This window comes from Schistocerca piceifrons, chromosome 5 (genome assembly GCF_021461385.2).
Source record: "Schistocerca piceifrons isolate TAMUIC-IGC-003096 chromosome 5, iqSchPice1.1, whole genome shotgun sequence".
In the NCBI taxonomy this organism is placed as follows: domain Eukaryota; kingdom Metazoa; phylum Arthropoda; class Insecta; order Orthoptera; family Acrididae; genus Schistocerca; species Schistocerca piceifrons.
The window spans coordinates 666410184-666423353 of NC_060142.1; the positions used below are offsets into that span (position 1 = coordinate 666410184).

The 13170-nt window shown below is 45.9% G+C and overlaps 1 pseudogene; it reads left to right on the forward strand.

Annotated features, from left to right (window-relative positions):
* The first annotated feature begins 8830 nt into the window (after positions 1 to 8830).
* LOC124799839 lies at positions 8831 to 8948 on the forward strand (annotated as a pseudogene).
* The last annotated feature ends 4222 nt before the right edge of the window (positions 8949 to 13170 follow it).

Consider the following 13170-nt stretch of genomic DNA (forward strand, 5'->3'; position numbering starts at 1 on the left):
ACAGTTCATAACCAATAGATTGCGGTCAGAGTCCACATCTGCCCCTGGAAATGTCTTACAGTTTAAAACCTGGTTCGTAAATCTATTATATAATGGTAAATTATATAATCTATCTGATACCTTCTAGTATCTCCAGGATTCTTCCACGTATACAACCTTCTTTTGTGATTCTTGAACCAAGTGTTAGCTATGATTAAGTTATGCTCTACATTACATGCTATACATGACATGCTATAACGGCTATGCATTACTCTCACTTATTTCCACACGATTTTTACGCAAAAACGAGATTGGAGCATACATTTATGCCGCAATACTCAAAGGGAAGCGTGTTCTCGTTTTGGCCCAATGACATGATAGTTTATGATTGTTGTGGCCACCCGATCATCGAGAGTGGATCGTAGATCAACGGGAAAGTGTCGCCTGATCGGATGGATCACGCTTTTTGATACACCGGGTCGACGGTCCTGTCTGGATTCGCCGTCATCAAGGGGAACAGCTTCTCGAAACATACACCGCGCCACGGGCACAGGACTGTGGAAGCAGTATTAAGCTGCAGGGGACGTTGACTTGTGTTTACATGGGACCTGTGGAAGTAATCGAAGGCACCACTGACAGCTGTGGACCACGTGAACGTCATTGCGGACCACCTGCTTTCCTTCATGCTTCATGTCATCTTCCAGTGAGATAACTGTGCGTGTCACAGTGCTGGAATCGCTCCACACTAGTTTGAGGAGCAGAATGGTGAATTCATGTTGACGTCTTGGCCACCAGATTCGCCTGATGTGAAAGCAGTGGAACGCATCTGGGACACTCCGCGCCAACAGAATATCGGTGCGTAATTTACAGGAATTGCTTGACCTCCACATAAACATCTGGTGTCACATACCTCCAGAAACCTACGAAGGACTTGTCACATCCATGTCACGCAGAATCGCTGCTGTACCGGGATCGTAAGGTGGATGGATCAACACGCTACTCAAAATAAATAAATAAATAAAAGCCGACGCAACGCGCGGGAAGTAAATTAACCTAATGGTGCGAAAATTGGAAGATATGATGTACGTGTCTATACAAACAAATTAGTACAATTTCAGAAAATAGGAAGATTTATTCACGAGAAAGAGCTTCAGAAATTGAGCAGGCCAATTACACATAGGTCCACCTCTAGGTCCTACGCAAGCTGTTATCCGTCTCCACATTGACTGACAGAGTTTCTGGAGGCCTCCTCAGGGATACCGTGCCAAATTCTGTCCAACTGGCAAAATCCCGAGGTGGTTGGTGGGTCGTGCCCATAACGCTCCAAACATTCTCAATTTGGGAGAGATCCAGTGACCTTGCTCACGAAGGTATGTCGCCAAGCATGAAGATAAGCGGTAGAAACCCTCAGAGACCGCAGGCTGGAATGTAAGCCCAAGATAGCTTACCATGAAGGGCAACAAAACAAGGCGTAGAATATCATCGACGTACCACTGTGCTGGCTCTGAAAAGAAATGGCACCCCAAACCATCACTTCTGGTTGTCAAGTGGTATGGCCGACGACAGTCAGATTGGTAGCACACCGTTGCCTGAGGCGTCTCCAGACACATCTGAGGCCTGGAATCTCACTGAAAGGACCGAGCGAGGTGGCGCAGTGGTTAGACACTGGACTCGCATTCGGGAGGACGACGGTTCAATCCCGCGTCCGGCCATCCTGATTTAGGTTTTCCGTGATTTCCCTAAATCGCTCCAGGCAAATGCCGGGATGGTTCCTTTCAAAGGGCACGGCCGACTTCCTTCCCCGTCCTTCCCTAATCCGATGAGACCGATGACCTCGCTGTCTGGTCTCCTTCCCCGAAACAACCAACCATCTCACTGAAAGGAAAAGAATTGTCTTCAGAGATGAGTCTCACTTCGGAATGAGCCTCAATAACCAGTGAAGAAGTGTGTGGAGATACCCCAGACAGCGGTGGAATACCAACCTGACCGTCGCCCGTTATATGGCCCAACAACCAGGAGTGATGATCTGGGGCATCATTTGTTTTCATAGCGGGACTCTTGTGGGTGTCATCCGCGGCACCCTTACAGTACATTGGTACGTCGACGATATTCTACGCCACCTTTTGTTGCCATCCATGGCGAACCGTCCTGTCCTTACAGTTCAGCACGACAATGCCCTCCCGCACACAGCGCGAGTTCCCACTGTTTGTCTTTGTGGTTGCCAAACTGTACCGTGGCCAGCAAGGTCGCGGGATCTCTCCCCAGCTGAGAACGTATAGATGATTGTGGGCAGCGTCCTCCAACCAGCTCGGGATGTTGACGCTGTAACGTGCCAGTTAAACAAAATTTGGTTTGATATCCCTCAGGAGGATATCCAACAACTCTATCAATCCCCTCCGGATAATTCCTTCGTGGTGAGTCGCTTTTTATGTCTTAGAGTGTATGTGGTCCTAATGTCTTGTCCCAGCAGTGTATAAGGCAGTACAATTTGAGTTATCGCATCCTTCTGTGGTCCCACATTAATGTAGATAGAAGTCATTAAGACGGTATATCTGACCACAAATAACATATTATCGAGAACACAGTTTGGATTTCTGAAGGGTTCTGATATCGAGAAGGCTATTTACACCTACAGTGAAAATGTACTTAATTCATTAAATAACAAATTACAAGCAGCAGGTATTTTCTGTGATTTGTGAAAGGCATTTGATTGTGTGAACCACAACATCCTTTTAAATAAATTAGAATTCATGAACCATGGACCATGGACCTTGCCGTTGGTGGGGAGGCTTGCGTGCCTCAGCGATACAGATAGCCGTACCGTAGGTGCAACCACAACGGAGGGGTATCTGTTGAGAGGCCAGACAAACGTGTGGTTCCTGAAGAGGGGCAGCAGCCTTTTCAGTAGTTGCAAGGGCAACAGTCTGGATGATTGACTGATCTGGCCTTGTAACAATAACCAAAACGGCCTTGCTGTGCTGGTACTGCGAACGGCTGAAAGCAAGGGGAAACTACAGCCGTAATTTTTCCCGAGGGCATGCAGCTTTACTGTATGATTACATGATGATGGCGTCCTCTTGGGTAAAATATTCCGGAGGTAAAATAGTCCCCCATTCGGATCTCCGGGCGGGGACTACTCAAGAGGATGTCGTTATCAGGAGAAAGAAAACTGGCGTTCTACGGATCGGAGCGTGGAATGTCAGATCCCTTAATCGGGCAGGTAGGTTAGAAAATTTAAAAAGGGAAATGGATAGGTTGAAGTTAGATATAGTGGGAATTAGTGAAGTTCGGTGGCAGGAGGAACAAGACTTCTGGTCAGGTGACTACAGGGTTATAAACACAAAATCAAATAGGGGTAATGCAGGAGTAGGTTTAATAATGAATAGGAAAATAGGAATGCGGGTAAGCTACTACAAACAGCATAGTGAACGCATTATTGTGGCCAAGATGGATACGAAGCCCACACCTACTACAGTAGTACAAGTTTATATGCCAACTAGCTCTGCAGATGACGAAGAAATTGAAGAAATGTATGATGAAATAAAAGAAATTATTCAGATTGTGAAGGGAGACGAAAATTTAATAGTCATGGGTGACTGGAATTCGAGTATAGGAAAAGGGAGAGAAGGAAACATAGTAGGTGAATATGGATTGGGGGACAGAAATGAAAGAGGAAGCCGCCTGGTAGAATTTTGCACAGAGCACAACATAATCATAACTAACACTTGGTTTAAGAATCATGAAAGAAGGTTGTATACATGGAAGAACCCTGGAGATACTAAAAGGTATCAGATAGATTATATAATGGTAAGACAGAGATTTAGGAACCAGGTTTTAAATTGTAAGACATTTCCAGGGGCAGATGTGGACTCTGACCACAATCTATTGGTTATGACCTGTAGATTAAAACTGAAGAAACTGCAAAAAGGTGGGAATTTAAGGAGATGGGACCTGGACAAACTAAAAGAACCAGAGGTTGTACAGAGATTCAGGGAGAGCATAAGGGAGCAATTGACAGGAATGGGGGAAATAAATACAGTAGAAGAAGAATGGGTAGCTTTGAGGGATGAAGTAGTGAAGGCAGCAGAGGATCAAGTAGGTAAAAAGACGAGGGCTAGTAGAAATCCTTGGGTAACAGAAGAAATATTGAATTTAATTGATGAAAGGAGAAAATATAAAAATGCAGTAAGTGAAACAGGCAAAAAGGAATACAAACGTCTCAAGAATGAGATCGACAGGAAGTGCAAAATGGCTAAGCAGGGATGGCTAGAGGACAAATGTAAGGATGTAGAGGCCTATCTCACTAGAGGTAAGATAGATACCGCCTACAAGAAAATTAAAGAGACCTTTGGAGATAAGAGAACGACTTGTATGAATATCAAGAGCTCAGATGGAAACCCGGTTCTAAGCAAAGAAGGGAAAGCAGAAAGGTGGAAGGAGTATATAGAGGGTCTATACAAGGGCGATGTACTTGAGGACAATATTATGGAAATGGAAGAGGATGTAGATGAAGATGAAATGGGAGATATGATACTGCGTGAAGAGTTTGACAGAGCACTGAAAGACCTGAGTCGAAACAAGGCCCCCGGAGTAGACAATATTCCATTGGAACTACTGACGGCCGTGGGAGAGCCAGTCCTGGCAAAACTCTACCATCTGGTGAGCAAGATGTATGAAACAGGCGAAATACCCTCAGACTTCAAGAAGAATATAATAATTCCAATCCCAAAGAAAGCAGGTGTTGACAGATGTGAAAATTACCGAACTATCAGTTTAATAAGTCACAGCTGCAAAATACTAACACGAATTCTTTATAGACGAATGGAAAAACTAGTAGAAGCCAACCTCGGGGAAGATCAGTTTGGATTCCGTAGAAACACTGGAACACGTGAGGCAATACTGACCTTACGACTTATCTTAGAAGAAAGATTAAGGAAAGGCAAACCTACGTTTCTAGCATTTGTAGACTTAGAGAAAGCTTTTGACAATGTTGACTGGAATACTCTCTTTCAAACTCTAAAGGTGGCAGGGGTAAAATACAGAGAGCGAAAGGCTATTTACAATTTGTACAGAAACCAGATGGCAGTTATAAGAGTCGAGGGACATGAAAGGGAAGCAGTGGTTGGGAAGGGAGTAAGACAGGGTTGTAGCCTCTCCCCGATGTTGTTCAATCTGTATATTGAGCAAGCAGTAAAGGAAACAAAAGAAAAATTCGGAGTAGGTATTAAAATTCATGGAGAAGAAATAAAAACTTTGAGGTTCGCCGATGACATTGTAATTCTGTCAGAGACAGCAAAGGACTTGGAAGAGCAGTTGAATGGAGTGGACAGTGTCTTGAAAGGAGGATATAAGATGAACATCAACAAAAGCAAAACAAGGATAATGGAATGTAGTCTAATTAAGTCGGGTGATGCTGAGGGAATTAGATTAGGAAATGAGACACTTAAAGTAGTAAAGGAGTTTTGCTATTTGGGGAGCAAAATAACTGATGATGGTCGAAGTAGAGAGGATATAAAATGTAGACTGGCAATGGCAAGGAAAGCGTTTCTGAAGAAGAGAAATTTGTTAACATCGAGTATAGATTTAAGTGTCAGGAAGTCCTTTCTGAAAGTGTTTGTATGGAGTGTAGCCATGTATGGAAGTGAAACATGGACGATAAATAGTTTGGACAAGAAGAGAATAGAAGCTTTCGAAATGTGGTGCTACAGAAGAATGCTGAAGATTAGATGGGTAGAACACATAACTAATGAGGAAGTATTGAATAGGATTGGGGAGAAGAGAAGTTTGTGGCACAATTTGACCAGAAGAAGGGATCGGTTGGTAGGACATGTTCTGAGGCATCAAGGGATCGCCAATTTAGTATTGGAGTGCAGCGTGGAGGGTAAAAATCGTAGAGGGAGACCAAGAGATGAATACACTAAGCAGATTCAGAAGGATGTAGGTTGCAGTAGGTACTGGGAGATGAAAAAGCTTGCACAGGATAGAGTAGCATGGAGAGCTGCATCAAACCAGTCTCAGGACTGAAGACCACAACAACAACAACAGAATTCAATGCTGCAAAATGGTTCAAGTCATACCTCGCTAACGGGAAACAAAGGGTGTCAGTGCAAGGGACTAGTGAATTAAGTCGTCAGTCATCATCAGAATGGGAAGAAATTACATGTGGTGTCCCACAAGGATCCATCTTAGGGCCATTGCTTTTTCTTGTGCACATTAATTAATGGATATTGTCTTTAAATTTTAAATTTGTTGTTCTGCTGTGTGCTGTTCGTGTGCGTGTTTTACAGAATTGTCATGTCGGCATGTGCGGTCATGGGGATTGGGTGCCTGAAGAAGGACCAATTGCAATACGAGTTACGGATTCGAGGGCAGCCTGACGACGGTGGCGTGAGTGAGCTGTCTGCGCGGCTGCGAGACGCGGTGGCGCTCCCGGTCCAGGTATCCGCGGAGCGCGTCGGTCAGGTGGGTGACGCCTTGTTGTCCTGTGCCGCCTCCCTGGATCAGATTCAGTCAAACTTAGATTTCTTAACGAGTAGTTCTCCCTCCCGCTCGCAAGTATACCGTCTGCAGGTACAAATCAGTCACTTCATCAACCGACTTAGTGATCTTGTCCAGGTGGCTGTTAGCCCGGGTTTCAAGCATAAGGCAAACGAGTTACGAGAGCGGGTTTTGAAATTGAAAGTTCAGTTGAGTGCTTTGCAATGGGAAAGCGCCGCGGTGGAGGGTGAACAGGGAGGTGACACTTCGTTGAATTTGCCAATGGAGTCCTCGGGCACCGGATCCCGAGATCAGACTAGTGGGGATAATTACTTTGCTAAACTTCCAAACCCATTGGTGTCCAAATTTCAGGGAGTTGAGTCCTTGTCGATTGAATCCATGGAGCATTTAGTTCAGTTTTTATGGTTTTTAGTTAAGTTGGAGAGGATTGATGATGTGTTAAATGCGCCAGCAAGGGTGGTGTGTCAGTTGCTCTGTCCTTTGTCCAGTGGTTCCTTGACTCAATTAGTAGCATCCGTTCTTGAGAGCGACGGTAGATTGCGCGGGCTGCGAATAAAGATCGTGCAGGAAAGGTTAGCCGCTTGGGACAAAAGCCACCTAGTGAATAAATATGTATTCAGAGTACAGAGGAAGCAGGAGACCTTGAGTGACTACATAACCGATGCACGAACAGCGGTGCTGGCCTTTCACACTCGCCTCCCGGAGCATGAAGTCGTTTCAGGTATAGTGTAGGGGTTGAAACCGGAAGATCGGAGTCGTGTATGGTTCAGTGAAAGGCCGACTTCTTACGCAGACTTGGAACGGCTAGTTCATGAAATTGAGGGGGTTTCGCGAGCAGATGACATGCGGGAGTGCGGAGGAATTTCCGGTAGCAGTGGGTATAAGGAAAAGGGAAGGAATTACCAGCCTGCAAGTAGCGTTCCTGCTAAGGTCGTGTGCTACCGTTGTAACCAACCGGGACATTTTGCACACGACTGCAAGGTCAAGGAGCGAGCAATGTCGAACATCTGACGCCAGCTGGCACACACGCGAGGTCCCATGCCTAGGGCCTGCAATAGAGTTCGGGCGGTGTCGAACGCTGGATTTCCGTTCGCTTGCGTAAGTTTGAACAATGAGCCGGTGTGTGCTCTGATTGTTTCTGGCAGTAATATATCTCTTCTTGCCTATCGGTGGTATCAAAGATATAAGTCCATTTGTAAGTTCCCGGTGCTGCGGAGTGTATCGGTAATCTGTCGGGGTGTGAATGGACAGCGTTTAGATGTGGTTGGCGAAATGAAGGTGAGGTGCAGAGTTGGCGATTTTTCTTGGCCTGTTAAGGTATGTGTAGTGAGGAATTTGGGAATGGATATTCTATTGGGGTGTAACTTTATAGAGCTTACTGGGCTGGTATTGGATTACGTGGGAGGCGTGTTCTATTTTCGATTTTCTCCAGTTACCAAGTTTCAGTTTTGTAACCATTCTACAAGGGATTTTCGGGTGTGTGGTGCTAGTAGTAATGCCTCTGGTTGTAACTTGAGTCATCTTACCGAGCAGCAAGCCTTGCAGTTGTTGCAAGTCTTGGAGAAGTTTCCTCGTGTGTTAGCGGACGAGCTGGGGCTCACCAATAAAATTCAGTACTGTATCCGTGTTACCGATAATCAACCGGTGAGGCAAGCACCGTATAGGTTGTCGCCTCCTAAGATGAAGGTGTTGAGGCAGATAGTTGACGACATGCTTGAAAAGGGGATTATTCGGCTGTCTACTTCGCCTTACGCTTCCCCAATATTCTTGGTTCCTAAAAGTAATGGAAGTGGCTACAGGCCGGTGGTTGACTATCGGGCCTTAAATAAAAAGGTGGTCTTGGAATAGGTCCCACTTCCTGATTTGCACAACTATTTTACATGGTTTTTGGGAGTGCGTTACTTCACTGTATTGGATCTCAATCAAGCCTACCACCAGATTCCGCTGGCTGAGTGTCTAAGTCCCTTACCGCATTCATCACAGATTGGAATCTCTACGAATTTAACCGCGTGGCCTTTGGTTTAGCGACCGGAGCCGCGGTTCTCTCTAGGCTTCTCGACTCTGTTTTGGGGGACATAAAGTTTCAGTTTGTTTTTAATTACTTGGATGACTTGGTCATCTATAGTAAGACCTTCGAAGAGCATTTAGGACATATTGAAAAAGTGCTAGCTCGTTTGGAACAGGCAGGGTTAACTGTTAAACCTTCTAAGGTTGAGCTTGCCCGTCAGGAAATCTCCTTTCTGGGCCATTTGGTGTGCTGCAGTGGCATCAAGGTTGATCACTCGAGGACCTATGCCATCCGTGATTTTCGACCACCTAAGAGTAAAAAGGGGGTGGCTAGGTTGGTGGGTAGGGCAACAGCCTTGCCGCAGTGGATACACCGGTTCCCGTGAGATCACCGAAGTTAAGCGCTGTCGGGCGTGGTCGGCACTTGGGTGGGTGACCATCCAGGCCGCCATACGCTGTTGCCATTTTTCGGGGTGCACTCAGCCTCATGATGCCGATTGAGGAGCTACTCGACCGAATAGTAGCGGCTTCGGTCAAGAATACCATCATAACGACCGGGAGAGCAGTGTGCTGACCCCACGCCCCTCCTATCCACATATCCTATGAGGATGACACGGCGGTCGGATGGTCCCGATGGGCCACTTGTGGCCTGTAGACGGAGTGTTTTTTTTTTTTTTAGGTTCGTGGATGTGGTAAATTTTTTTAGGAAAATCATTCCCCGTTTTGCCGAACTGGCGGCTCCATTGAACTTTCTGAGAAAGAAAGGAGTGCCCTTTAATTGGACTGAAAGCCAGCAAGGCGCCTTCGATGCTCTTAAAACTGCATTGAGTAATGCCCCGATTCTGGCCGTTCCGAATTCTGATTTGCCCTTCATTCTTCAAACGGATACTTCGGGCTCCGGTATTGTGGCCGTGTTGCTTCAGGAACAGGACGGAGAGCGCCGACCGATCGGTTATGCCTCACGTGCCCTTACTGCCACTGAGATGAAGTATTCCACCTATGAATTGGAGGCATTAGCGGTGCTCTTCGCCACCGAGCGATTCAAGTTCTATCTTGAGCATCGCGAGTTTCTTTTAGAGTCCGATAATCAGGCTCTCACTTGAGTTTTGGCGTGACCGCGGAAAACGGGTCGGATTGCCCGTTGGGCTGTGCGTTTGTCGGCATTTAAGTTCGTAGGTCGGCATGTCAAGGGGACCCAAAATGTGCTAGCCGACACCCTGAGCCGCATGTTTGAGGAATCCGATGAAGAGGCTAGCGACGATCAACTACGTTTCCAACCAGGCACTCGAGAAGAAGCTTTGGTAACTTTTAACAACCCTACCACAACAAAGGTCAGGATTTAATAACGATTGCGGTGTTGCTCACGCCGCTAAATACTGCATTTTCGGGCAACAACAGTCATATTATGTGGCAGGTGTCATTAGAGCACAGTTAATAAAGTCATTTCATGAAATAATCAGAAAACTAGGCACTCATCTTTTTGTGTTTCCCGCGCTGGTCTCGTCGCAAAATCATGGCTCAATCGTTGAAAATCTAGGTGGTTATGATTCCAGGCTCGGATGCAAAGAGGCCTAGCTTTTATTCTGCTATATTCAAAAGTTTTGTAGATGCGCTTCTCAAACCATTCTTGGGGATTAAACCTTTCAAAGTTAGCACAATGGTGATATAAAATAATAATCAGCACTCCGAATTTAAGTTACACTTCCTTTTAATTGCTTTTATTGCAATATCACGTAACACACAAAACATCACTTCACAATACAAAACATACTTGAAAACATCTTCCTCACATTTTATAAGCCAACCACAAAATGCATCTTTCCAACATGACGTTCAAGATTTGACCTTATCAAGGTCCGACTCTCTAACAACTTAACAACTAACTACCTATCGCTTTCGCGCCCAAAAATCAGAGTACGTCAAAGATCATAGTGACAAAAGAAAGAATACACATAAGAATAATATCATTGCAATATAAACATATCGACGTATCAAAAGTGAAATCAAATCTGAATGTTGTCTCAGAAATATGTTAAGTAGTTAACAGAAATACAGTAGAATATTACTGGTATCGAGAGGTTCAGGTGAGGTACCACAACGCTTACGTAATTCAAGTACCATTACAAGCTGCTGTATCAGGGGAAGTGCCGGAGTTGTTTAAGAACCTGGAAGAGGAGCAGCATCAGGACACGGAGGTGGCAAGGATCAGGGAGCGGCTGGAAGCCGGAGGCACTATCTCGGGTTACGAGCTTAGGAGAAGAATTTTGTGTTTTTGTACTCACTATGATCAGAGGTTTAAGATTTGCTTTCCCAAATCCTTGATCCCAGCCGTCTTTAGGTATTATCACTGTTCGGTTCTTGGAGGACATCTGGGGGTCTTTAAAACTACTAGTAAGATTAGAGAATCTTTGACGTGGACAACCCTATATCGGGATGTCAGGAAAATGATGAGAGCCTGCAGGGAATGCAGTATGGCTACACCTAGTTCTAACGCGCTTCGGGGGTTCCTTCAGTCTTCACGTGCTGGGCGTCGTATGGAGCGCCTCTTTATTGATTATGTGGGCCACCTGCCCCGTACCCAGGCTGGGTACAAATATATTTTGGTGGCGGTTGATGCTTTCACTCGATTTGTCTGGATGTTTCTGAGAACCGGATTCACGGCCAAGAATACTATTGCTCATCTGGAGAGGATTTTCTCCTTGTTTGGTCCGCCGAAGGTTTTGGTTAGTGATAATACGCCTGGCTTTGTTTCAAAAGAGTTTCGAAGGTTTTGTTTTCATCAAGCCGTGACTCATGTCACGACGACACCCTATTATCCGCAGCCTTCGTTCGCTAAGCATTTTAAACGAAACCTTAAACCAGCCTTGATAATTTATCACGAGAAGAGCCGGACCAAATGGGATAGATCCCTCCCGTGGCTCAATTTGGCCTTCAATACTGCCCGCCATGAATCGCATCAGACCACCCTGGCTGCTTTACTGTTGCCCTATTCTGTAAATTCTCTGCTTGCTAACTTGTGGTCGATCTCGGACCTGTTGCCAGAGGAGATATCAGCAGAAATTATCCACGAGAATTGGCAGTACCAAGGGCCAATACAGATCTCGCCCACAAGAGGGAGGCGGCATGATACAAGGGGCGTCGTCCTGCTAACATCAGAGGGGGCGACCTGGTTTTTGTTAGGCGTGTGCCAGGACGGGGGAAAGGACATAAAGCGTCATCTAAATTTGAGCCTCGCTTTGAGGGCCCCTATCAGGTTCTTCAGGTCCTCACCCCAGCGACCTACCGTGTACGGCATCAACAATCTGGCCAGGAAAAAAGAGTGCACATATCACAAATCAAGCTTAGCAATGTTGGGTAGTTGCCTAAGTTCCTGCTTGTGTAACCTCATCCAGGGGGGTTTTACGTTAAGGAGGGGGGGGGGGGGGGAGGCTGAGCCAGATCGCTGGTCGATCATCAGCGATCGGCTTGTTATCTTCGGCGCGTCCCCGGGCATGAGGATCTTTGCGTTTTCGGCTGGGGCGCGCGGGACGGCGAGAGGCAGTCGGTTTGGGGCGGCCGGTAAGACTGGCGGAGGTGTAGCTTGGGCGTAAGCACATGTGTGATGTCTGTTACGCTGGGACTGTTTGCTAATCGCGAAATTCCTGCGGCGGTTACTGGTTGCCTGGAAGGCATTTCGTATAAATTGTGCCAAGCCTCGCAGTGAGAGGGGAGTCCGGAGTTGGTGTTGGCCTAGATGTCTGTACAAATTGAGGTGCCTGTGTGAGAAGCACGGCGTGGGCCTGTTGGTTGCTTCGTCCTTCTGGCGGCCACCGCAAGCAGATGTTCGGCCGGAACGTCTACAGTTTGTGGTGAGCATAGTGTGAACAAGTTCTCATAGGATGTGCTCCCAGCCTGACTCTTAGCCTGTGTTATTTGTGGGTGCCGACCCCTTGTCTGTTACTGCTTCCGGGTGTCCTGTAAGATTTCACAGCAAAACTGTGTTTTTGTGGCATTCTGTGTTTCTGGCTCAGCCTCCGCCTAGAAAGGGGAAAGGTTTGTGCCTCAACTGAAAGGGGAGGGGGGGGGGGGTTCGATTGGACATCTTTTGGAATTCCTCAATGCTGTAATTTAAACATATAAAAAATTGTTCCGTTAGAATAAGCGCCTGTTTCTTTGGGACACTGCAGTTCAAACAGGAGTGGCGTAATGTTAATGAGTATTTGTTATTCGTCAAATGAAGTGTATTTAATGTCTTGCTGTTTTCTGGGGCACGCAGCTGTGTTATCGAACTCATTTTGAAGTGTTCTGTCGGGTGAATGATTGCTCCCCACTTCAGTGTATTCTTTTGAGTAGTATTGTAAGGATTTTTGGATATTTATCAGTGGGGCGTGGGGTGTATTGAGTCAATTTTTGTTTTTCTCTTTCTTTTGAATTACGGTGAATTGTTTAGTTTATCTGGTTATTTGCTTAACTCGCGCTTCACGCACTAAATCAGCTGATACTAAAAATAATTTATTCCTGTTTAATGCCATACAGATTTAAATGTAACTTCATTTATGTTATTTGAAATAAATCTGTTGGATTGACCTTAATGAATTATGTGCAATCGAAGTAAGGGACCCAGTCCTTCATTAGTGCTTAACCGTGGCGTGTGGTTCGGGTTGTGAGCCCCGTGCTCGGACCAGTTTCGTTACTGCAACTCGCTAT